Genomic DNA, 26,899 nt, shown 5'->3' on the forward strand with positions numbered 1-26,899 from the left:
TTTTCGGACCGCTTACTAGAATCTCGACAAACAATTATTGCTAAAGAAATGCTTTAGGTCGAGACCTAAAAAGAAGTGGGGGGACGCTGTCACCGGAAGTGACGTCACGACAGGAAGTGACGTCACGAAAGGTGGCTTGCACCATCGGGCTCATTGCCTCACTCCTTAGATGCGATTGCATCTGCGAAGCCAGCACGTATGCAGCGTCCTGCCTCTTAAACTTCCTGATTCAGAAACGAAAAAAAAACATAATTTACGGATGCTCCCTGCTGAAGAAAAGGGTGCTCTGCTTGAACCAAAGACCTAATTTCTCTGAACAACTCATTCCAGAATGTTTACTTTTTATTATGTCAAAGAACAAACGTATGAAGAAGTCGGTGTTTTCAGAGGTACAGCAGTGAACCTGCGAGATCATGTTTTTCGAGTTCCTTTTTTCGTTTTTACAAATCTCCGTTGGAAATGTAGGTTTGGGTTGAGGTGCAGGGCGGTCGGCATCCACCCGGTAAAATAAGTGGGGGGATGCCGTCCACCCGCGTGGTACCCCGACTCGAGCCCTACTTGTGGCACAGGGGACCTCAACATTAATGTGAGCCGCAATTCGCCATCCTGTAAGGGGGGGTGGGGGAGGAGGTGCTGCCTCAGTGACCAGTGCTGGCATTAACCTGATTGATAAAAGAAAGTAACTGAAAATAACACATGAAAGTATGTTAATGACAAATATTTTCAGTATATTTGTTCACATTTTAGATCAGGAGACAGGGATATTAGGGTCCTTTTGTATCATTGCTTAAAATACTGTGGGCTACTATTTTCAGACTGTCAGGAAGGCAAAAAAAATCTGTTAACGCACAGAGAAAATGGCAGGTCAGGACTTTGAATCAATGGTTGTTTCTTCTAATGCAGAAACTTAATGGAGTGTGGTCTCAAGCACCACTTGTGACTCGCGTGAGAGATTATACTTTGCACCGTAGTGCAGAACATGTACTTCCCTCTGCATCACTGATGGCCCTCGCAGGGGCTGCATCAGGCAATATGTATGTCAAAGCCACCATAGCCTGGGCTTGGCTCAAGAACAGGGGCTGTCAGACAGTTTGACCTTCTACTGCTTAGACCGATGCAAAATCTCATCACAGGATGATGGGAACTGTAAACGACTCCCATTGTCAGGGAACACACACCCTCGGGGCTCTCACTGTGCTCCTTTTAGGAGGACCCATTGTTTTAGAGTATTGTAATGACCACCCATGATCCCTACAGTGCTTAATTTGAGCCAGTCTTTGCGGTGGGGGCCACTTGCACTTAATTTTGGGGGCTGGCATCTATTTTTCTGCATCAGATATTTCCAGAGCGCGAGAGGGGGAAAACCCACAGACCAGGAAGACTGAGGAAGAGAAAGACAGCATAAAAACATAACCTGATTGGCTTAGGGGTGTCTAGGAGCCAGTGTACTTCTGTGCTGCGGGAGTCAGAAGAGTATGTAGACGAGATGGCCGGCCGGCAGGTAAGTAATTTTTTATTTCCTGTTCGTCTTCCCCAAACCCCTCCCTCCACTGGCCCACCACTTCTGAAATGCAGCAGCTGCCCATGAGTAGCATCAGAGCAAACTTCACTAACACAATAAATAGGTACAAGACAAGATCTCGCTTTTGGTTTTTCAGAGTTTCTAGCTTCTTGTTATTTATTTTATAAAAATGATAATTAAATACATTATGGGGCTTATTACGAAGGGGGCGTGGCTTGGCACGCAATGGCGGCGGCAGCAACTGGGTAGAGCTCTGTCCTGAGCTCCCCTTCCCAGGGCCGATTATCCGACACATTCTCTCTGACTTGGCTGAAAATCGAGGCGGACCATCATCTGGCCATGTTCCCTGCCTCCAGCTACTTTGGGGCAATTCGATGAGCGGAGACCGCCCCAGCACCGCCTGGTAGACTGTGCCCGTGCAGGCACCTTCCCGACCGTCGTGCATAGATACGAGAGGCCGTGGCCTGCAGCCCGCCACTAGGCCCACCGGCGCGGCCTACAGGAAACTGGGGAGGGCCGCCCGGAGACCGGGGGCGGAGCCCGGAGGATTGGTCCCGTGATTGCGGAGCGCATTGCTCCTGTGGCTGCCCAGCGGTGCCACTTGCCTACCAGCACGAACCCCAGCGGGGAACGGAGATCTCACTGGAGAGGAGGAGGAGGACGGTGGCCACGGGTGAGGGTCGGCGATTGCTGGGCCGGCGGGAAAGTGCGCTATCCTTTCCACAGCGCTGACACTGGGCGCCGACGGATCCGCGCGCGTGCAGCGCGACCCGGGGGCAACTGTGAGCCGGCAACGGGGAGATGTGGCCCCTGCTACCGCTATAGCCGCATTTGAGCGGGATCCGGATAACGCAGCGACTTGGGGCCCGAGTTGTGGTCTGTGCGGTGCCCTACCCTCGCACCTGGAAGCCGCGACTGTGGGCTGACCGCCTCCCGCTATCCTGCACGCTGACCTGCTGCGGCGGGGCTTCCCCCTCCCCACCCCCCCGCTCCAGGCCGACACCATCTGCCATCCATGTAGCAGGAGACTGGCACGCTGTTGGGGCAAAGCGGAGGCAACACCGGATGGACCCTACCGATCGATAAGGCCGTGGGAGCTGTAGTGGCCTCAGACGAACCCCACCGAACCACGCCACAATGTAGGCACTGGACAAGCGCCTGGAGGGACCAGGGGAAGGAGATACGACGCACTACTGGGGTCAGCGGGATCTGCGCCCGAGAGCAACTGCCTCCTTGCTGCCATGCTGCGGTCCCACGCGCATAGCTCTGGGGACTGTGGAGCGCTGCGCGTGTGACGATCACCTGCCTGTGTACTACCGGAGGGGACGATCCCCCATGAGGTGAGGAGCCTGGGCAGGCGGGGAAGATAGCCTGGTGAGCGAGGGCTGCAGGTGACCCCCCTGAGACATTGACGCCACTGAGGAGAGCCGCAACCCTGACGAGAGCGTTCTACCTTGCTGCACGCCTGTGCCACAACCCCGGCAGTTACCAGACACTTACCGACTTTTCCCACTACCCACAACAGAACGCCAAGCAGGGAGACGGAGAGTCCCAACTGCCACTTCACAAGATCGGCGCGGCACACCACCGCCGGGGGTCTTGCAGCCATGAAGCTGCGAAATGTGCGGCTCTGACGCCATGCACCCTACACTGCGCGGCTGGCCGCTTTGACGCCGCACCCTTTGGACATCCTTCCTGCATACCCCATCCCATTGACTTTGTTTGAGTAAGACACTATCACTACCTAGAACCTCTCTGGAACGGGGACAAGTGGGCGCCCAACCAACGCTCCCCCTGTGGCTGGAGCAGACCCCCCCGGTCGCTTGGAGACTGGGGACCTGGTGACCAACCTGCCCTAGCACCGTAGCGGGAGCTCTCCTCTGGGACCCGCTTTCTCTGTGGGCCGTGACCACTCACACACACCGCCTTGCCCATGTCTGGAGGGGTGAGGACGCGAACTGGAACCTGCAACACGTCTACAAAAGGGAAACAGACCAAATCGCCACCCACAATGGATACTGATGTGAAATCCAAATTGGATAGTGTCTTAACTGTGATGGAACGCCTGGAAGAGTCCCTCCAACAGATGTGCACCTCCCTAGAAAATAAGATCGACAGTGTGGCAATTGATCTGACCCATCTCAAGGCCGATCACAAGAAATTACATGACCGCACCTCTACGCTGGAAACCACGGTGGCTGATCTGGGACCCCGAGTGACTCAAACGGACAAACATGTACTTGACCTCCTCAACAAGGTTGAATTCCTGGAGGAGCGTGCTGAGGACGCAGAAGGACAGGCGCGAAGAAACAACATCAGACTGGTTGGTATACCGGAAAAATGGGAGGGGACGGACCCTACGCACCACGTGGAGGACTGGCTACGAGACCTCTTACCGGAGGGAACACTATCGCAGCACTTTGTGGTGGAGCGAGCCCACAGGGTACCCACGAGACCCCTCCCCCCGGGATCTAACCCCAGACCGCTGATCTTTCGTATCCTTAACTACAGAGACCGCGACGCCATCCTGCGCGAATCCAGGAAATTAGGAGATGTTCGAATAGACAATGCCGCGGTAATGTTTTTCCCCGATTACACCATCCAGGTGTAGCGGCAAAGACATTCCTTTCTAGCAGTGAAGCGCAGGCTGCGACAAGCGGGTCTCAAATACTCACTCCTCTTTCCGGCGCGTCTACGAGTGGTGGCGCAGGATAAAACACACTTCTTCACCAGCCCTGAGGCGGTTGAAGCCTGGCTGGATGGCGGAGTGGAGGGGGCACCTCGACAGACGCGGGGCACTGTTACGATGGCACGCTCCCGGGTGTCAAGACGAAGACGCAAGCGCAAATCACCTACGCCTCACAACTCGCAGGAAACGGCGACCCGCTCTCCGCCAGCGGATCTAGTCTTGCAGGAACAACAGGATGCGCTCCGCATGGTTACGGAAATTAGCCGTTCTCCGGCGCCGTCCTCTGCTCCACACGCCAGTCCGAGCACTTTTCCCAGTGACGACGAAGCAATCTACGGCATACCGGACTCTCAACAATCCGCGGATCCACCTGAAGTCACACCACAAACAGTGGATCTACTCGGCTGAGGGGAGCCCCCTTGGGATTTTCAGAACATTCATGCTGAGGTGACTGTTACGTGCTCGCACCACCCTGGTCGACATGGGGTGCGGGTTATTTGGCAGCAGAGGCCGAGGGGGGGGGGGGGCCCTGCTCCACATGGGATGGAATCGGCGAAACACAGTGAGTAACACCGTACAGACATTGTAAATGCTTGAACTATGTCATCGCGACGCCTTCCCATCCCCTACCGTACTTGCTGCTGGTCTGGCGGTCCTCGGCCCGACTTTGCTGGAGGTGTGCGTCCTCGCACGGACCTTCCCTCCGGTCATTGCAACGAACGGACGCTCTCCCACCACACTGCATTTGCTGATATCCGGTAAAGTCTGTTAGTTATGGCCCACATTCTTCCGGCCCGGGATGGGTCACCACCCCCTTTTGAGAACAATACTGTTGTGTCGCTACTGTGCCAATTGCCTACCACCCCCTAGAACTGTATAGTTAGAAACTTATTTCAGCTCACTTGAGTGTTTGGACGGCAACATGTTGCGCAGCCAACCTTTTGGTATTTCTTATTGTATTGCCTCTTCTAGGCTCCATGTTTTCCCTTTTACCTTCACCCCTTGGGAACTGTCTGGGTCGTTCCTTAATATGATTGCAGCTGTGTCTGGTCTGGAAATGGGGAGGGTGCCGGGAGATCAGTGAGGGGCCACACCCAGAGACGTGGGAGGCGCAGGCGACCCCCTGACGGAAGCAAACACAGAACATGCACGCCTCCTGGAACGTTTGCGCAGTCTCAACTTTGCAGCACACTCTGCCCGCACGCATCGCCAGGGCGATAGACCTGGCAAACTGTTGGCCTGGCTAATTGCACGGGAAGACCGCATGACCCCAATATCAGCAATACGAGTAGAGGGGAGGGGGTTACTCTACACACAACGCCACATACATGAAGCACTCATAACCCACTACGCAGATTTATATCGCTCCCGGCTCTGCGACCCGCAACCTGACATAGCAGAATACCTCTCCCCCCTCCAGCTACCTCATTTGACGGCTGCACAACAGGATGACCTCGGGGCACCACTCGCTCCTGAGGAACTCCGTGAAGCCATTTTCAACCTGTCGAACAGCAAATCTCCTGGCCCAGATGGCTTACCCGCTGAATTTTATAAGGCTGGCTCAGATATACTCATCCCCAAACTGTTAAATATGTATGCTGCAGCTGCGGAGGACTCCTCCCCCCCCCCACGCTCAATGAGGCTAACCTCAACATGCAGCATCATATCAGCAAGGCTACTAAGGGTGCGAACTTCCAAATCAATACACTGAGGAAACTGAAACCCTTCCTACCAGCCAAAGACTTCCAAACTGCGGTACAAGCACTAGTAATCCCGGGAATTGAATACGGCAGCATCGCCCTCTGCGGTCTCCCACTAACCCCTACTGCACCCCTAAGAGCCTCTCTAAACGCTGCAGCAAGACTCATCACTGGGTCAAAAAAACACTCGCATATCTCCCCTGACTTGAAAGCCCTGAACTGGCTGCCTTTTGAAGCCAGAATACAGCTGAAAATTGCCTGCATGACACACAAGGCTGTACACCTGGGCTCTCCCGGATACCTCACTCAGAAGCTGTCAATCTCTGGCGGTTCTAGATACACTAGAGGCACAAACAATCTGCTGCTAAAACCTCGAAGATTCAGGAAGGAAAAAACGTATAAGCGCTCTTTCTCAGGAATGGCACCCAGGATCTGGAACTCACTCCCTCCTGAAACAAGGCTCATCTCCTCAATCACACTTTTTAAGAAAGAAGTAAAAGCTCTTCTCATGGCCAAATACACTTGAGCTTTCAACTTGAAGCTATAAAGGATCGGCACCGATCTATATTACCCAGCTCGATCCCGATGACTTTGTGTTTTTCCTGTATTATTCTGCTAGATCCCTACGAATATGTGTTTTACCTTTATTATTGTTTACACCTACTATTATGACTATGTACTTGCATTATTGATTCACCTGTACTATTATGTTCCCTCACGTATTCATTCTCTTGTTTGGTATTCCCTGCTCTGTAAAGCGCTCTGATATCTGCAAAGATCTTGTTCGCGCTATATAAAACTTTCAAATAAATAACCTCATTTCCTTAATCAAGCCTGGCAGAGATGGCGATTCAAAAAGGGGGTGGTGATGGACAGAGTATCTGAATTAAGCAGAACACTCCTACCCAGTCAAGAGATCAGGGCTTGATCCATCACCGTTTTTTAGCTCACTGCACCATCCCAGTTCAGAACCTGGCTACATGCAAATTAGTCTGTCCCTGGCCCAGTGCATCATGGGAACAAGGCAGACCAAACTACCAAGCCAATTCTTTACTGGAAAGGAAACAAGCTTCCGGGGACCGGTTTCTGGCATTACAGCCGTCTTCGGCCCGGCTTGCTTGAATCCTGATGGTGCAGTGAGCAAGGGACTCACATCTGAGCATACCCTTCCACACTTGTGGTGGCCAAAACGATTCAAAAAGGGGGTGGTGATGGACAGAGTATCTGAATTAAGCAGAACACTCCTACCCAGTCAAGAGATCAGGGCTTGATCCATCACCGTTTTTTAGCTCACTGCACCATCCCAGTTCAGAACCTGGCTACATGCAAATTAGTCTGTCCCTGGCCCAGTGCATCATGGGAACAAGGCAGACCAAACTACCAAGCCAATTCTTTACTGGAAAGGAAACAAGCTTCCGGAGACCGGTTTCTGGCATTACAGCCGTCTTCGGCCCGGCTTGCTTGAATCCTGATGGTGCAGTGAGCAAGGGACTCACATCTGAGCATACCCTTCCACACTTGTGGTGGCCAAAACGATTCAAAAAGGGGGTGGTGATGGACAGAGTATCTGAATTAAGCAGAACACTCCCACCCAGTCAAGAGATCAGGGCTTGATCCATCACCGTTTTTTAGCTCACTGCACCATCCCAGTTCAGAACCTGGCTACATGCAAATTAGTCTGTCCCTGGCCCAGTGCATCATGGGAACAAGGCAGACCAAACTACCAAGCCAATTCTTTACTGGAAAGGAAACAAGCTTCCGGGGACCGGTTTCTGGCATTACAGCCGTCTTCGGCCCGGCTTGCTTGAATCCTGATGGTGCAGTGAGCAAGGGACTCACATCTGAGCATACCCTTCCACACTTGTGGTGGCCAAAACGATTCAAAAAGGGGGTGGTGATGGACAGAGTATCTGAATTAAGCAGAACACTCCTACCCAGTCAAGAGATCAGGGCTTGATCCATCACCGTTTTTTAGCTCACTGCACCATCCCAGTTCAGAACCTGGCTACATGCAAATTAGTCTGTCCCTGGCCCAGTGCATCATGGGAACAAGGCAGACCAAACTACCAAGCCAATTCTTTACTGGAAAGGAAACAAGCTTCCGGGGACCGGTTTCTGGCATTACAGCCGTCTTCGGCCCGGCTTGCTTGAATCCTGATGGTGCAGTGAGCAAGGGACTCACATCTGAGCATACCCTTCCACACTTGTGGTGGCCAAAACGATTCAAAAAGGGGGTGGTGATGGACAGAGTATCTGAATTAAGCAGAACACTCCTACCCAGTCAAGAGATCAGGGCTTGATCCATCACCGTTTTTTAGCTCACTGCACCATCCCAGTTCAGAACCTGGCTACATGCAAATTAGTCTGTCCCTGGCCCAGTGCATCATGGGAACAAGGCAGACCAAACTACCAAGCCAATTCTTTACTGGAAAGGAAACAAGCTTCCGGGGACCGGTTTCTGGCATTACAGCCGTCTTCGGCCCGGCTTGCTTGAATCCTGATGGTGCAGTGAGCAAGGGACTCACATCTGAGCATACCCTTCCACACTTGTGGTGGCCAAAACGATTCAAAAAGGGGGTGGTGATGGACAGAGTATCTGAATTAAGCAGAACACTCCTACCCAGTCAAGAGATCAGGGCTTGATCCATCACCGTTTTTTAGCTCACTGCACCATCCCAGTTCAGAACCTGGCTACATGCAAATTAGTCTGTCCCTGGCCCAGTGCATCATGGGAACAAGGCAGACCAAACTACCAAGCCAATTCTTTACTGGAAAGGAAACAAGCTTCCGGGGACCGGTTTCTGGCATTACAGCCGTCTTCGGCCCGGCTTGCTTGAATCCTGATGGTGCAGTGAGCGAGGGACTCATATCTGAGCATACCCTTCCACACTTGTGGTGGCCAAAACGATTCAAAAAGGGGGTGGTGATGGACAGAGTATCTGAATTAAGCAGAACACTCCTACCCAGTCAAGAGATCAGGGCTTGATCCATCACCGTTTTTTAGCTCACTGCACCATCCCAGTTCAGAACCTGGCTACATGCAAATTAGTCTGTCCCTGGCCCAGTGCATCATGGGAACAAGGCAGACCAAACTACCAAGCCAATTCTTTACTGGAAAGGAAACAAGCTTCCGGGGACCGGTTTCTGGCATTACAGCCGTCTTCGGCCCGGCTTGCTTGAATCCTGATGGTGCAGTGAGCAAGGGACTCACATCTGAGCATACCCTTCCACACTTGTGGTGGCCAAAACGATTCAAAAAGGGGGTGGTGATGGACAGAGTATCTGAATTAAGCAGAACACTCCTACCCAGTCAAGAGATCAGGGCTTGATCCATCACCGTTTTTTAGCTCACTGCACCATCCCAGTTCAGAACCTGGCTACATGCAAATTAGTCTGTCCCTGGCCCAGTGCATCATGGGAACAAGGCAGACCAAACTACCAAGCCAATTCTTTACTGGAAAGGAAACAAGCTTCCGGGGACCGGTTTCTGGCATTACAGCCGTCTTCGGCCCGGCTTGCTTGAATCCTGATGGTGCAGTGAGCAAGGGACTCACATCTGAGCATACCCTTCCACACTTGTGGTGGCCAAAACGATTCAAAAAGGGGGTGGTGATGGACAGAGTATCTGAATTAAGCAGAACACTCCTACCCAGTCAAGAGATCAGGGCTTGATCCATCACCGTTTTTTAGCTCACTGCACCATCCCAGTTCAGAACCTGGCTACATGCAAATTAGTCTGTCCCTGGCCCAGTGCATCATGGGAACAAGGCTGACCAAACTACCAAGCCAATTCTTTACTGGAAAGGAAACAAGCTTCCGGGGACCGGTTTCTGGCAGTACAGCCGTCTTCGGCCCGGCTTGCTTGAATCCTGATGGTGCAGTGAGCAAGGGACTCACATCTGAGCATACCCTTCCACACTTGTGGTGGCCAAAACGATTCAAAAAGGGGGTGGTGATGGACAGAGTATCTGAATTAAGCAGAACACTCCTACCCAGTCAAGAGATCAGGGCTTGATCCATCACCGTTTTTTAGCTCACTGCACCATCCCAGTTCAGAACCTGGCTACATGCAAATTAGTCTGTCCCTGGCCCAGTGCATCATGGGAACAAGGCAGACCAAACTACCAAGCCAATTCTTTACTGGAAAGGAAACAAGCTTCCGGGGACCGGTTTCTGGCATTACAGCCGTCTTCGGCCCGGCTTGCTTGAATCCTGATGGTGCAGTGAGCAAGGGACTCACATCTGAGCATACCCTTCCACACTTGTGGTGGCCAAAACGATTCAAAAAGGGGGTGGTGATGGACAGAGTATCTGAATTAAGCAGAACACTCCTACCCAGTCAAGAGATCAGGGCTTGATCCATCACCGTTTTTTAGCTCACTGCACCATCCCAGTTCAGAACCTGGCTACATGCAAATTAGTCTGTCCCTGGCCCAGTGCATCATGGGAACAAGGCAGACCAAACTACCAAGCCAATTCTTTACTGGAAAGGAAACAAGCTTCCGGGGACCGGTTTCTGGCATTACAGCCGTCTTCGGCCCGGCTTGCTTGAATCCTGATGGTGCAGTGAGCAAGGGACTCACATCTGAGCATACCCTTCCACACTTGTGGTGGCCAAAACGATTCAAAAAGGGGGTGGTGATGGACAGAGTATCTGAATTAAGCAGAACACTCCTACCCAGTCAAGAGATCAGGGCTTGATCCATCACCGTTTTTTAGCTCACTGCACCATCCCAGTTCAGAACCTGGCTACATGCAAATTAGTCTGTCCCTGGCCCAGTGCATCATGGGAACAAGGCAGACCAAACTACCAAGCCAATTCTTTACTGGAAAGGAAACAAGCTTCCGGGGACCGGTTTCTGGCAATACAGTAGTGGCAGAGATGGCGAGCAATTGGGCTCTTACCGTCCCCTGGCCCTCCTCAACACAGATTATAAAATCCTTGCTTCCACCCTGGCCCGGAGGCTGGCTCCCCTGGTCCCAACCCTGGTACATCATGATCAAAATGGCTTTGTACCAACGCGCCATACCTCCTATAACATCCGCTGCCTATTTCGTATACAGGAGTACGCAACACACCACTGGCCACGCGCCGGGTGCCTGGTGTTGGACCTCGAGAAAGCATTTGACTCGGTGGAATGGCCATACCTAAGGGCGGTCATGGAGAAATTTGAATTGGGGGATAACTACGAGACCATGGTTGGCTTACTGTACCATAGACCCACAGTTTGGGTCCGCACTGGTACGTTGCTTTCTGACGCTATCCGCGTACGGAGAGGCACCAGGCAGGGCTGCCCCCTGTCACCCCTGCTGTTTTCCTTGGCCATGGAACCCCTAGCCTCGATCCTCAGGGCCCGGGGTGCGGAGTGGGGAATACCGATGGCGGATGGACTCCACGTGATATCGTTGTACGCAGATGATCTCCTCCTCTATGTCAGAGACTTGACTAATGTCCCGGAGTCCCTCGCTGACATTTTCCACACCTTTGAGGAGATGTCGGGCTTGAGAGTCAACTGGGCTAAGTCTGGAGCCTATTCCTTTGATCCGGACGTACCCGAGAGCGACGTATACATCGGTGGCGAGAGGCTACAATGGTATCTCACAGCGTTCAGGTACCTAGGAATCCACATTTACCGTAACCCTACGGATATCTTGGAGGGGAACCTGATGTGAGCGCTCGCCTCCTTTCGGGCGCAAATTGGATTTTGGAGGACTTTACCCCTGAATGTGCCCAGCCGAGTAACACTGGCCAAAATGATAGTCCTACCGAGGCTCTTGTATTACTTTGCCAATATCCCGTCCTATGTCCCCAACAGGGTATTCCAGGACCTCGAGGTCCTACTCCGGGGCCTAATCTGGAACACAGGCAGCCCACGTGTGGCGTTGACTAAGTTGTACATGCCCACTGACTTGGGCGGTCTGGCAGTCCCCAACATGGAGCTGTATTATCTGGCGGCGCAGATGCAGTGGGTCTCGGGATGGCTAAATGGCTAAAAACCTGGGGGACGCCGCCACGGACGTCACCACCTGGTCTCAGTTACAAGTGTGCACTGTGTTTCATCCGCTGACCTGGGCTCCTCGTCCCCCGCAGCTGTACCTAGCAGTGGCGCACAGGTGTTTTCAGCGATGCTTACGACTCAACCGAGCGACGATACCGTATGCCCCGATACTCCCTCTGTTGGGTACCCCCAGGATAACTGGAGTACTGACGGACGCCATGCTGGAGAGCTGGTCCAATGCGGGCGTGGAAACACTAGGAGACCTATACACTGACGGTACCATTCTCTTTTTTGCGGACCTCGCGGAAGGTACGACCCTCCCGAATGGACAATTCCTATTGCACGCGTCCCTTGTCCGCACGCTGACTGCTGCCTGGGGCGACATGTCCGAGGAGCCACCGACACACTACTTTATGCAATACCTCTATGTTATGGGCAATGGTTCCCACATAGTGCATTGGCTAGCGCAAGCCCTCCTGATTCATACGCAACCCTCCACCTCGCAGTTGAGAGAGAAATGGGCGACAGACAGAGGGAGAACTTGGACAGACAAGGAGTGGGCGATGGTGCTGACTGGGCCGGTTAACATCCCGCGCAACCCCCGCTTCAAGGTCATACAATTCTACATACTACACCGTGCCTATCTCACACCTGACAAGATAAATAGATACTTTTCAGTCACAGATACTGCCTGCGGACGTTGCTCCCTGGTGGGTGCGGACCTCTTGCACATGCTTTGGCTGTGCCCCAATGTCCAGCACTATTGGGATGAGGTAACAGCGCTGCTTACACACTGCACCAACGAAAATGTGCCGAAAACGTGGGAGGCCTGCATCCTAGGACTATATAAACGCACAAAGCCGAACAAAGTGCCGGCCCGGTTCTGGGACCTAGGGCTGATCACGGCCAAACGCCTGCTCAGCAAGCGGTGGAAGGCCAACGTGCCCCACATATGCGGCACTGGTACATGTCCCTCACCAACTGGGCACGAGCGGAAGGCACAGTCCTACGGCGGGAAGAGACGGCGGGACTTAGGAAATTCCCCATTGCACAGCACTGGGATGATATTCTTCAGTCCTTTCAGCAGAAATGCCTGGAACAGGGAATCACTTGAAGGGGTCCGTATCCGAACTTCACATACACACAAGGGATACTGCGGAGTGCACTTGCGTCCACTGCTCCCCCCATCCCTCCCCCCCCCACTCTGGAAGGGTGGCTCAAGTCGGGGCCTACGCCACTACATCTCTGCCATACTGTGACCAACACACTGCGCCTCGCCTGCGAACCACCCATACTCCGGAATGCCTAAGACACGAGCCCTGCTGTCAGCGATAAAGCGCTTTTCGCCCTACCTCCTCCTCCACATAATGGACCCTCACCATGCGACCTGGACGTGGCCGCCGCACTGGCTGCACTTTAAAGAAGTCATCAATGCACCCCTGTGATGGAACCCCCCCCTACGCAAAGGAACTACTTACATGATGCATCCCATTCCCCGACCACCGGACCTACACTGACGCTGCGACACTACCTCCCTTTCCCTCAAAAGCATAGATACACTTACCCACACTTTGTCCCCCTTTGCACATACCCTCACGTTATGGTTTACATGTTTTTTGACACGCTGGTCCTGTTCGCTGACCAGGCTCTTTAGATTTTGTTAACGAAGACATTGTACGCGTTTCTCAAGTGACTTTAGACACCATATCCTGGCCGACATGTCAAGCCCCCTCCTCCTCAGAGCCAATAAAACACAACAACATAAGAACACGACCTGAGGGGAATGACTGCTGCACGCACTACTTGAGGACGGGAGGATAGATCCGGGTTGTGTTTTCACAATACCGGCTATTGTGCTCGCACCACCGCTACTGAGACACATAAACAGGACCACTAAAAGTACCAGCCATGGCCATGGCGGTCCCTGCCGGCCGCTGCCGCCAACACGAGCCTCTCCTTCTAGACATAGTGAGCTGCATAGACATACGCCCTTTAACGCACTTGCGATACTACATAGGATTGCTTTTCAGCTTCAATGCCCCACGTCCCAATGGGGAAAAACTTATTGACACACTCACTTACAATACTCACTCATAGGAGCGGGCTGTTATCCATATGATGAAGATGACAAAACATCACTGTTGTTCTACGAACAGACAAAACCTTTTAGGCCCGTTTACTTATTGAGATATGTGATTTATTGAATATACGTGCTGCTACAACATTACGCCGCCGAACCCCAGGGTTGTCGGCCATACAGCTGTGTTCGCTTGACAATATTTTATATGGTGATTGATCCACGCGGCTTGCCCCCAGGGGTTGTAAGCTGTAAATGACGCATTTTGTACAATAAAGATCTTTTTTTTTAAAAATAAAAAAATGGGGCTTATTACGATGTTAGTTGGAGTTGCCTTTGACCGACACCATTTCGGACTCAGGACCTACCGAGCTGAGGTCGGCGGTTCCGACCGCCTTATTACGATGCGACCGAACACTGTTCGGACGGATTCCCACTGTTCTCTATTGGAGCTTGTGTTACGGCTGAACCGGCTGTAATACAGGCTTCTATAGAGAAATGTGTGTGTGTGTGTAACACAGTGCAGGGTGTTACAGGGGGTACCCTAGGTAACCACTCGACCACCGACTGTAGACTGCGGAGGCCCTTCTAGGTGCCCCCAAAGTTGCTTTCTGACAGCCTTTCCATGTTGGAAATGCCGGCACAGAAAGGCTGTGAGAAACCAACATAGTAATCCCATAGGGGATTACGGTGCTGTTCCGACTGACAGGAAAACTCTGAGAGCCGGTCGGAACCGAGTCGGAATGACCCGCCAGTTTACGTTCCGACTGCCATATTCGTAATCGGTTGGTCGGACGGCCAACTGACTAAGTTGGTCAGAAAGGCTCTGACTAGCAGTCGGACAGTGCAAGATCCCCTCCCTAGCATGCCATATACAGCATGGAAGCAGCAGAGCTATGTTTCCGCTCTATCAGGAGACAGGAAGGGCGCTAATACATGCAGTGCCCCAGGGGTGCAACTGTCGTGCATGCTCGTTCGTTTTGTGCACTCCCATAGTACCCTAGTATAAGAAGGCGCTGCAGATGCTTGTGCGGCTCTTTCTGTAATGCAGCTAGAACTGGCGCACATATAGCACCAGCGTTATCTTAAGGGGAAATTTCCTGATTTGCATGGGGGCATTGGTCCCATGTGAATGAGGGAAAAGCTGGGCTTCTGTACCTGCACCACACTATGGTGTTCACGGGCAGAGGCAAAGAGGCCTTCCAGAGGGACATTGATGCTGCACCTCAAAGAGGTAGCATACAGTCAAGGAGAGAACTGGGGTCTTCATGGACCCACCAGACATCCCTCTGCAGGGGGTGCATTCAGTCACTGCACTCAGCTGCAGGGGGATTTCTATCCCCCTTTGTAAAGTAGTCCGCATGCTGCCTGCACTGGGAAAAACCGAATGACTCTTTGAAACCCTTCATCAATGCCCTGCACTGAGGACAGCTGTGAGTTTGCATCTGTCCTTTGAGCAGCGTTACATCTGTAATAGGGCACACTGTCACTGTTTGCACCCAGTGCACCTAGTTAAAGGTGCACCATGGCACAAAAAGGGACAGTGCACCTGTCGCATAGTGAGACCCCCAGAACAACCATTGTTAAAAGCCTCCCACTGCGCAGCAATGTGTTGCCATATTTTTAGTAACTTTTGATTTGATTGACAGAGAAATATTTATTTTCTTATGATTTACAGATTGTGCATCAGATGATGGATTATATGTCAAATGCAAAAACTTCATAACTAAGCAGAAAACACAGTGGCCACAAAATCGCATAGCTGAAGGAAACCCTGCTTATTGGTTACACAGACTTCTACAGCAGAATTTTGATTCACCTAGTTGAGTGCATGGGTAGGTGAGTAAATTCATGTGTGTGTGATGTTGCCAATCTCACTCATATATATATGATATATAAAATTGTATAAAGTTTTCTCAAAAAAAGAAAAAAAGACTTAAATAAAACAGTCTAACCACCTGGAATTTTTCGACTAGGTGTGACAAAAAATAAAAAATAAAAATTCCCTGTCTAGCCACTTTTTCTGTTGAATATATTGGAGTGGTCCAGGCTAGCCAGAGATAGGACCCAAACCTCTCTGTTTCCCTGCCACTCTCACTCAGGCATTATTCCAGGTCAGTGTACCTGCTGTTACACTCTCATTCCTCCTGGGGCCGATTTATACATACCATGTTACTGCATTGTGCCCGGAGGACCTTCTAAAAGGTGAGCCCGGCACAATGAAGGAAAATGCGCCATATTATGATGAATACGCTGCACCCAGGTCAGTGCAGTCATGTGGAAAATGGAGCAGCTGCTTTGAAGCCACTCCGTATTTTCACGGTGCAGGTGGCATCCCACCTGCACTTTGAAAGGGGAATAGAGATCCCCTTGCAGGCGGGTGCTGTGAGTGACTGACCCACCTGCAAGGGGATGTGTGGGGGGTCCATGGGACCCCCTCTCCCCCCTCCAGAGGGCTGTCATCAGGGGGTGCACTGACAGTGTTCCACCTTTTAGGTGGCTCACTGTCAGTGCGCCTCCTGAGAGCTTCTTTGCCTCTGTGCCCGTGTTTGTAATATGGTGCAGGTGCAGAGGCAAGGGGATTCCCTCATTTGCATGGGACCACGCCCCCATGCAAATAAGGGAATGCCCTATAAAGATAGCGCTGGTGCTTTATGTACGCCAGCGCTATCGGTATTACAGAAGGGGCCTCACAAGTGTCTGCAGCACCTTCTGTAATACTAAAGTTCCCCGGGGGCACGCAAAGGGGCGCAAATGCCCATTGTGTCCCGGGGGCACTTGTATAATCCGGCCCCTGGTGTCACTACCCTGCAGTGCTGATGATTCTTAGGAAGATTGCTACCAACATCCGTGGTTCCCAATGATCCCATTATTTTCCATTCCTGCTACTACCACTGCATCCAGCTCCTGCTGCTGTCATATCCTCCCAGTCCTGCTTCAGTCACTCTGATTTCTACTGCCACTGCATACAACTCCTGCCAGTCCCACAGCTGCATCTGCACTTCTCACACAATGTTAGAATTCGCTGTTGTCCTGGCTGTCACTGCCTCCATTGCAGTGGCGGCTCCCCCCTATGCGGAGGAGTGTTGCCCCACTACCTGGCTCATAGTCAGCAAATGTAAAATAAGAAGATGCTCTTTCATTGTTTTATTTTGCATTTGCCAGCTCTTAGCCATCGCTGTAGGGAGGGGCAGGGCCTGGGCATGGGAGGAGGAAGGAGGAGTGCTACATGCACTTCACTCCCTAAGTGCTCATGTGTGTTTGGCCTGCCGTCTTAGGCAGACCAAAACACACGTCACTTAGGTTTTCTCCAGCCCAGCTGCATTGAGTAGCCGGGCTGGAGAAACTCCACAAACTCCCTGACCTGAGCAGGGCGTCTCTTCAGCCTGCTCAGGTCAATCCCCGTGCTGCAGCACGGGGATTGAAAGGGAGTTTGTCCCAGGGGCTGCTAACCCAGGAAGAGGAAAGGCGGCGAACCCGACGCAACGCTGGAGGCGGCTGGCGGATAAAGCTACGTTTTTTTGTTTTTTTTTAAATCTGTTATTACTACCCCCCGCAATACCACCCCTATTGTACTCCCTCCACCCGCCCAACCAACCTTTATTTGTGGCGGCCGCCACTGCTCCACTGTCCCCTCCTCTGGGTTGAATGGAGCAAGCAAACATCAAAGGAAGTGGGTAGAGGTATTATGCACAGACCGTGCAAAGGCAGGTCGGCAGTGCTTATTTTGAGTATAGTTTCCGGTGCTCAGCATCAGAACTTAATCATCAACACCGGCACATTTCATTGCACCAGTTAAGGACACATTCATTTATGGGAAGATTAAGTGATTTGCCCAGAATCACAGGACCTTGAGCCGACGCCGAGACTCAAACTTGGTTCCCCAGCTCCAAAGTAGGCAGCTCTGGTCATTACAAATAAATAAACAAGGAGAATCCTACTTCCAGTGTGCACCACAAGGATGGGGAACACTCAGTGTTGTGTAAAATACCCCTCACACATCAACAGGCCCCTTGGTGTCATGCTTCATCATCGGGGTCTTCGCACCCCGCTAAGGGGATGCGGCACGCTACGACCTGCGACTACGCGGGAGCGTTAACAAGTAATGACTATGTGTGGTGTGTGTTGAGTGCACGTGAGGGGATTAATGTGAGTGAAGGGTGTAGTGAAAAATGTAAAAAGTACCTGGCTAGTGGGTGTCGTGAAAAAACTTTATTCCATACCCCTAGCTGGTGCTATTAAAAAGGTGTGCAAAAACGAGGTTCAATGTCTTAATTAGGGGCATAACCTCTGGTGTGCGTCGACATGTTTCGGAACTGGTGTTCCTTCTTCAGGACGGGGCACAACTTCCCAACCCTACTCACGTATTTCTATTTAAAAAGTGTTATTCTACTTATCAAAAAGTGATAATAATCTCACGAAGGCTAACAATGTGCTTACAGCGGTATGTTCGGTTCATGCAATTGCATGCCCTGAAAAAAAGAAAAATTTACTTTTAGTTTGGTTGTCAAATAGGACTGGCTCAGACAGGTGCAGTCACCTGGAGCCCCAAACAGTCAAATTGACCTGTAAAAAAGAGGGACATACATAACACACAACATATAAGACACACTAGAAGGTTTTTAGTATATATTTTTTCTTTTGGACATACTCATAGTCACTGTTGTGAATTGCGTCATGAGCATATCCAGAAACATCAGGGTAGGTAGGTGGATCCACAATCTGTGAGGGTAAAGAAGTGGTTTCAGTACTGTTACTCCTATTACTCACTGTTGGACTCCACACTAGATCTGGATATCTGAGAGTTGTGTTCGTGTTTCCATTGTATACTCACGAAATCCGCCTAAATTAGCCTCCTTCTACCACCCTGTGCTGCTCCGCCGTGAATGCGATAGCGAGCAACATTGCGGTATATATTGGGTATTTAGGTGGTGTCTCATTCGTTAATTAGGGGAAATAGGAAGATGGCCTTAAAAGGCACATCCGTGTACCCGCCTATCATGTTCCTTTACACACTCTCAGTGTGTCATGTATCCTTGTATCATTGGATGATTGCCGGGTTTCTTTGCAGACCAAATATGGAGTGTCCGCTTCCCTACCTATTGCGAGCCCGGACATCAGTACTTGTCAACCAAGGTCCTACTACGCATGCCTCGTTGTTGAACTGGTTTTAAACCAGACGCGCATGCGCCTTTAGCTGTTGTTGTGCCCTTGATTTGCGAATTACCAGCGCATGCGCGGATGCGTCCCACTGATCGTGCGGTGTATCGGAAACACTGTTGCTTTCCACCAACTAGGAATATTGTTTTTACCTCCATTCCGGGTCATTCCATCGGGCCATCATTTTGCAAAAGGCATGCGCATGCGTATCTCGTGTTTAGTGCGAAGATACATAAAAACATCGAAAGTCCACCGGGTAGACCCATTGTTTCCGGGATCGGGTCCATTCTGGAGCCTTTGTCCAAATTCTCTGACGCTTTCCTCAGACCAATGGTACAATCCACAAACACGTATTTGAAAGACACCAAAGCGGTACTACAGCTACTGGAAGAGAAGGAATTTGATCCATCCACACAGCTCCTACTAAGCCTCGATGTGGAGAGCTTATATACGAGCTTACCTCATGAGGAGACACTACAGATCATAGAGGAAGTCCTCTACAGCAATGCATGGAAGTACCAGACACCAAGGAATCTGGTCCTAGAATGCATCGCCATGGCTTTGAAAGACAATTTTTTCAAATACAAAGACACCCTGTACCTACAGACCCATGGAACAAGCATGGGTAGCACCTTTGCCCCAAGTCTAGCGGGACTATACGTCCACCATTTGGAACAGCATAAAATCCTACATGAAGATAACCCATACCGTTCCCAGATTGACACCTGGAAACGGTACATAGATGATATCTTCATCATATGGAATGGGGATATAAATAGTGCCACTAGTTTTGTAACCTGGCTCAACAACCAAAATGAGTACCTGAAATTCACCAGTACTATCTCCAACACATCAATGGTCTTCCTGGATTTGAATATATACACGGAAGAGGGAAGGCTGAAAAGTACCACCCATTTTAAACCCACCTCCAGAAACTGTTTGTTACGATACGATAGTTTCCATCCCAGACACCTTAGGGAGAATCTACCGTATGGTCAATTCCTACGACTCCGAAGAAACTGCACAGAATTGAACCAATTCAACAATCAGGCAAAAGATTTGAAAACCAAACTGATACAAAGACAATACCCTGTCAAAACCATTGAAAAAGCAATGAAGCGCGCAAGGGACAACCACAGGGAGGCACTTCTAGAAGACAATCCAAAGGATAAGGGATCAAACAAAAGACCAATCTGCGTTACGACATATACATCCATATCAAACCAGGTATCGAAAGTCATAAACAAACATTGGGGAATACTGAACTGTGGAGACCTGGATTTTGAGAAACCAATGCTTGCACACCGGAGGGGCAGAAACATCAAAGACATGCTGGTACATACCAGGCCACGACAAAACCCCACAGGAAGACAGAATGTGACTGGGGTTCAAGGACATTTCCCCTGTGGCAATTGCAGTTGCTGTCATCAAACCCAAAAAAGCAAAACCCTAACCTTTAGTAATGGCACATCATGGGAACAACGCCAGTTCTCTAATTGTAACACGAAGAACGTGGTTTACATGATAACGTGCCCATGCGGTTTGGAATATATAGGCATGACCACCCGGCCTGTCAAAGTGAGGATTGGTGAACATAAAAGCAACATACGTTGTAAAAAAACGACCACCAAGATGGCGTCACATTTTTTGGAATTTCAGCATTGTATCAATGATTTGCGTTGGACGGTTATTGAAAGTCTAACATCTGACACAGGCCTGTTCCAGAAAGAACAACGGTGGGTATTTCGCTTGGGAACCCATGTCGCAGGTCTTAATGATGACATTCCGTGGAGCCAAATCACTGGACCATAATGGAAAACATTTCATTATTTCATTTTACCATTCCTTTGGGTTGGGTAAATAAGAACCTATAAAACCAATATGATTCTGATATGTCTTTTACCCTTAGAATGGTATAAATAGTCATGGAAAAGGAATAAAAACACGCACACAAATGGACCAGGACAGTACTAATATATATATAATTTTTTTGGGTACATGCCCCCCCTTTTTTTCCCAATTTTTTTTCAATTTTTCTGGAATGACAAACAGATTAAATGATGCCCCGGATCTGAAGTAAATAAGTAATAAATAACACTCAAAGTTCGAGTAAAGCAACATTTATCCAGATGCATCGCACAAGATCAGTGCGATTCACACATCTGCGCATGCGCTGGTAACTAGTAAACCAAGGCGCACTAAACACGAGATACGCATGCGCATGCCTTTTGCAAAATGATGGCCCGATGGAATGACCCGGAATGGAGGTAAAAACAATATTCCTAGTTGGTGGAAAGCAACAGTGTTTCCGATACACCGCACGATCAGTGGGACGCATCCGCGCATGCGCTGGTAATTAGCAAATCAAGGGCACAACAACAGCTAAAGGCGCATGCGCGTCTGGTTTAAAACCAGTTCAACAACGAGGCATGCGTAGTAGGACCTTGGTCGACAAGTACTGATGTCCGGGCTCGCAATAGGTAGGGAAGCGGACACTCCATATTTGGTCTGCAAAGAAACCCGGCAATCATCCAATGATACAAGGATACATGACACACTGAGAGTGTGTAAAGGAACATGATAGGCGGGTACACGGATGTGCCTTTTAAGGCCATCTTCCTATTTCCGCTAATTAACGAATGAGACACCACCTAAATACCCAATATATACCGCAATGTTGCTCGCTATCGCATTCACGGCGGAGCAGCACAGGGTGGTAGAAGGAGGCTAATTTAGGCGGATTTCGTGAGTATACAATGGAAACACGAACACAACTCTCAGATATCCAGATCTAGTGTGGAGTCCAACAGTGAGTAATAGGAGTAACAGTACTGAAACCACTTCTTTACCCTCACAGATTGTGGATCCACCTACCTACCCTGATGTTTCTGGATATGCTCATGACGCAATTCACAACAGTGACTATGAGTATGTCCAAAAGAAAAAATATATACTAAAAACCTTCTAGTGTGTCTTATATGTTGTGTGTTATGTATGTCCCTCTTTTTTACAGGTCAATTTGACTGTTTGGGGCTCCAGGTGACTGCACCTGTCTGAGCCAGTCCTATTTGACAACCAAACTAAAAGTAAATTTTTCTTTTTTTCAGGGCATGCAATTGCATGAACCGAACATACCGCTGTAGGCACATTGTTAGCCTTCGTGAGATTATTATCACTTTTTGATAAGTAGAATAACACTTTTTAAATAGAAATACGTGAGTAGGGTTGGGAAGTTGTGCCCCGTCCTGAAGAAGGAACACCAGTTCCGAAACATGTCGACGCACACCAGAGGTTATGCCCCTAATTAAGACATTGAACCTCGTTTTTGCACACCTTTTTAATAGCACCAGCTAGGGGTATGGAATAAAGTTTTTTCACGACACCCACTAGCCAGGTACTTTTTAAATTTTTCACTACACCCTTCACTCACATTAATCCCCTCACGTGCACTCAACACACACCACACATAGTCATTACTTGTTAACGCTCCCGCGTAGTCGCAGGTCGTAGCGTGCCGCATCCCCTTAGCGGGGTGCGAAGACCCCGATGATGAAGCATGACACCAAGGGGCCTGTTGGTGTGTGAGGGGTATTTTACACAACACTGAGTGTTCCCCATCCTTGTGGTGCACACTGGAAGTAGGATTCTCCTTGTTTATTTATCAGTGCCTGTGGAGTAGGAATCCTATCTTTTACTCTACCTCCCTTCATTGTTATTTTAAGCTCTGGTCATTACTCCATATCCTTGTCTCACTTTCAAGGTTAGTAGTTGGTTCTGTTTTAGGGTGGCTAACAGGAGAAATGGGCTGGTGCAAGCTACCTCTATGAAATCCCTTGGAGAAATTAACTACTGCAGGTCAGATTCAGTGGTACAGTAGAGTGATTTCCTCAAATTGCCTCAGTGCATGTTTTACAATCATTAGGGCAGTTGTGGGCAGCATGGCTCACGGGTGGGAGGCGGGCACAGGGGGTTCGCATGGGTGGGAGCATAAAGGGAAAAAAGTAACTTACCTTTCCACCAGGTCCCGCATCTCTGCTCCTGCTCTCCTGTCTCCGCTCCTGGAACAGGAAGCCGGCAGCCAGGCTCCCTCCCCTAAGACAATCACAACGCTGCAATGCAAAGTTGTGTCTGGTCTGAGTGAGCACCATGACACGGCACTCAGCCAGGGGCTGGAGGAGTGGGCATGTTCTCCATGCAGGCTGTATTGCAGCCTGCATGGAGAAGGGGAAAGTGAGCATGACTGATTTGGGTGGCCTGAGAGTGCCGACCAAACAGTCACTGCGCACTTGGGAGTGGGCAAACCACTCCTCCCCTGCTTTGCTCTGTTAGCAGAGCAGCCTCGCCCACCAGCCGGCCTGCAAAGGAAACATAAAATGGTAATAACTGAAAGTTATTACCATTTTATGTTTTTTGCTTCTCGCACTGCCAGAAAGCAGTGAGGCGACGGTCCTCCGCCATAGCGGAGGAGCCGCCACTGCATTAGGTCAAAGGCCAGCTGGTCAAATTACACTTGCTGATTGCTGTATTCAGGTGTTAAACTGGTGCCAATATGGTGAAATGTTTGTCCAGATTTCGACATATTTTAAAATGACAAAATAGTCAAATAATGCTGCAAAAGAATGTACTGCATAATTAGCCTTTTTGTGCCATTTTTATTACATTGTTTGATTCTCCACTGCTCCATTACTCCAGTGACTCTGCTTATAGTCACTCACTCCGTTGTTTTCCCTAGTGTCATTATAGCACTGCGACGTCACACTGCCATTTGCTTAACTACATGTCTGCTTTTGGAAATAATATAGGCAGGCTAAGTGTTCAGTGTGTGCATCTTCTAAAGACTGTCAAAACAGTGCATGTTACTCTACTGCTGCGCTGTTATTCTTAAGTGTGCTTCTGTTAGTGATTGTGAAATGTACACAGGGCTCAAGAGAGAGCTGTGGAGAGAGGGGAACAGACAGAAAAAAAAATGGGAGGCAGGGTCAGATGGGCCAAAAAATAGACCTAATAAAAGTGGCCCATGTTAGTGAACCAGATAGCTATAAAAGAGGCCTCACGTTTGAAAATCAGGCCAGTTTTGAACTTGTAAAGGCACGATGTATGAGTATTATGCAAAAAATCGGAGACTGCATGCCTTTGTGCTGGTTGGCGGCCATGTTTGTTTTCATATCAGTGAAATCAACACAAAACAGGCCCACAAACTTTTAAAAAAACTGGCACACATACTGATCTGTGGCACCAGCCTATCGGGCATAGCCTGATTGCCTTATAGGCCAATCTGACCCTGGTGGGAGGATTGTGACAGAGAGGAGCAGAGGGTTATACTAGATGAGACAAAAAGCGGGAGTACAGCGACAGAGTGAACATGGCAGAGTGAGAAAACACTGACAAGAAGAGAGGAAGACAGAATGAGAAGAAAACACAGTGACAGACAGCAGTAATGTTTATCCAGGTTTAATACCGGAAATATGCAGCTGGTTCAGGATAGTGATGCAATCCTGCGGGTCAGTACAGAGGTGAGAGCCTTGTCAGTGTCTCAGTACTGGGATATCGGTACAAGATGCAGGTCAGGCCTTGTGACTGTTTCAGTCCTGGAATAGGGCTTCTTTCATGTCAGAATAAAAGTGCACCATATGGATTTCCTATGTCTTAAAGTGGGATAGCAGTGCATGTTACATTTGAAAAGATAAGGACAGCTTGAAGGAACTGTAGATTGTTTAATGCATGGTGGAAGTGAAAATGTAGGGTCACTGTGAGAGCTTGATGGATGTCTCTGAATACAGGTGTAGGATGGGAGGTAGACACGGACGCTACTGTCACGGTCCTGTGGATGTCTCGCTACAGGGATACTAGTGCGTGCAGGTGCACTGTCAGGCCTTGATGGATGTTTTCTTACTGAGACTCTACTGCACAGTGACGTTCAGAATAGAGATGCTTTGCAGGAGCTGTAAGAGTTTCTCAGCACTAGGATAGCAGAGGATATGGGGTTGGGGGTAGAGGCACAATTACAGGCCTTCAAGCAAGCCTCAGCCATGGGACAGCATTGTATATCAAACTTTCAGAAGGCCTCACTGCTGGAATATCAGTGCATGGTGAATGTCAGGATAGGGGCACATCCATGTAAAAGTCTCAGTAATTGGATTTTAGGTAGGGGTGTGAGAAATTTGCATGGTTTTCTTTTGCATAACTATGCCGATTTTTGTGAAAGTGACAGGAAATTATTTATAATATTGTGAAATGTACACATTGGTTAATTTTGGGAATTTTGCGTGATAAACGTAACATGACATTCCAGAAATTATGCTTGATTATACCAGCGGAACAAAAATTACACCCAGGCCTAATGTTAGTGCATTATGCAGGTCAGAATAAGTGTTCTTCTGGTCCGGAAGACCAGTGCCTAATTTCCCAGACAACTCTGTCACTGATGGTTTCACGATGGAAGGTGGGTGCTTTATGGATATTTCATTGCTAGAGAGACGTTTGGGGTCATTTAACTGCTCCTGGGTTTTGTGTTGATTTTTTTAGTTTTTCCACATCTGGAATAGAGTTACTTATAGAGCTGTAAAGCTAGTCGGTCAGTGTGATTTCGAGCAGCCAGTCAGCCACTAAAGTCAGGCACACAACTACTAAACTCTTTGAAAATGTTATGTTTCTTTCTTTGCGGATGATTAAAACGGACTCTACAATGCAAGGATAGGACTAGGTTGGACCTAAATTATGATCTGAAAGAAAATCCCTATTAAGAAAAAAGCACATGTAAATCCAGGAAGCAAGTGCCAATCTGTGAACTGAAAGAGTAAGAATCATAAAAGATTGACATATGAACTCCTTATGTGCCTGCCTACTCATCTGGGACCTGAACTTCCATCCTAGGCCAGTGCAAGACGTTTCAGCTCCTTAGACAACAGGACCTTTTGCAAACCTTCTTCACCTCCAATGGTGATGGGGCTATGTTTGATATTCTATATGCTATCTGGCACTCGCTCAATAATAGGATACGAGGATGCTGCTTAGCGTCGCCCTGTTGTAGCTCCAGGCTTTCCAAAAATCAAGTGCATTAGATCTACCACTGCAGGTGAAATGAAGCTCTGGTGGGAGAAGTATGGTGGATTTAAACATTTTAAAACAGAATACTTGACTGAAAATCAGTAACTGATTTCAAACAATCAAATGTCCATAGGTGGAGAATCTCCGTGTGCTGAACTGTAGAGGAATTCTATAATTGAGACATTCTTGGAACTCCCACTTTGGCTGCAACAGGAATAGCCAGCAGAATAGGAATTCGGGGTTGTACTGTAATTCCAAATGTGACATTACAGAACTACTGAGGTCTTCTGAGGCTACATTTGTCAGGTAACTTGGTAGAATCTGTCTCCAGGAAGAAGCCCAGAATGTGGGAATTGTATGTTGAATTCAGAAAAGGATATACAGTGGACAGTACTATGTAGTGTCAGTAATTTGAATAAGGGAGAGACCGAAACCAAACTCAATCATCTAGAGGCTAGGATGATAGAGAAATATCAGACGTCAAAATCTGGCCTGAATGACAGGGATGAGATCTGGGCACTACTATTATGAAAAAAAAAATGGTGGTTTCTGCAAATTTGTACACTTGTGGTCTGGTAATATCTATCGGGAATTGTTCGATTGTAATATTGAATATTCAGAATGTACGAGGTGAGGCAACACACGGGGATATAAGGTATATTGTCTACACTAATTGTATTATTTGGTAGTGATAAATGTGTGTTT

The 26,899-nt window shown here is 49.3% G+C and overlaps 1 protein-coding gene across 1 annotated transcript in view; it reads right to left on the reverse strand.

Moving 5' to 3' along the window:
* The window catches only part of MYO3B (myosin IIIB), a 2,563,893-nt gene that overhangs the window by 1,630,385 nt on the left and 906,609 nt on the right, over nucleotides 1-26,899 (reverse strand). The window lies entirely within an intron of this gene.

This window comes from Lissotriton helveticus, chromosome 3_1 (assembly GCF_964261635.1).
Source record: "Lissotriton helveticus chromosome 3_1, aLisHel1.1, whole genome shotgun sequence".
NCBI classification, from domain to species: Eukaryota; Metazoa; Chordata; class Amphibia; order Caudata; family Salamandridae; genus Lissotriton; species Lissotriton helveticus.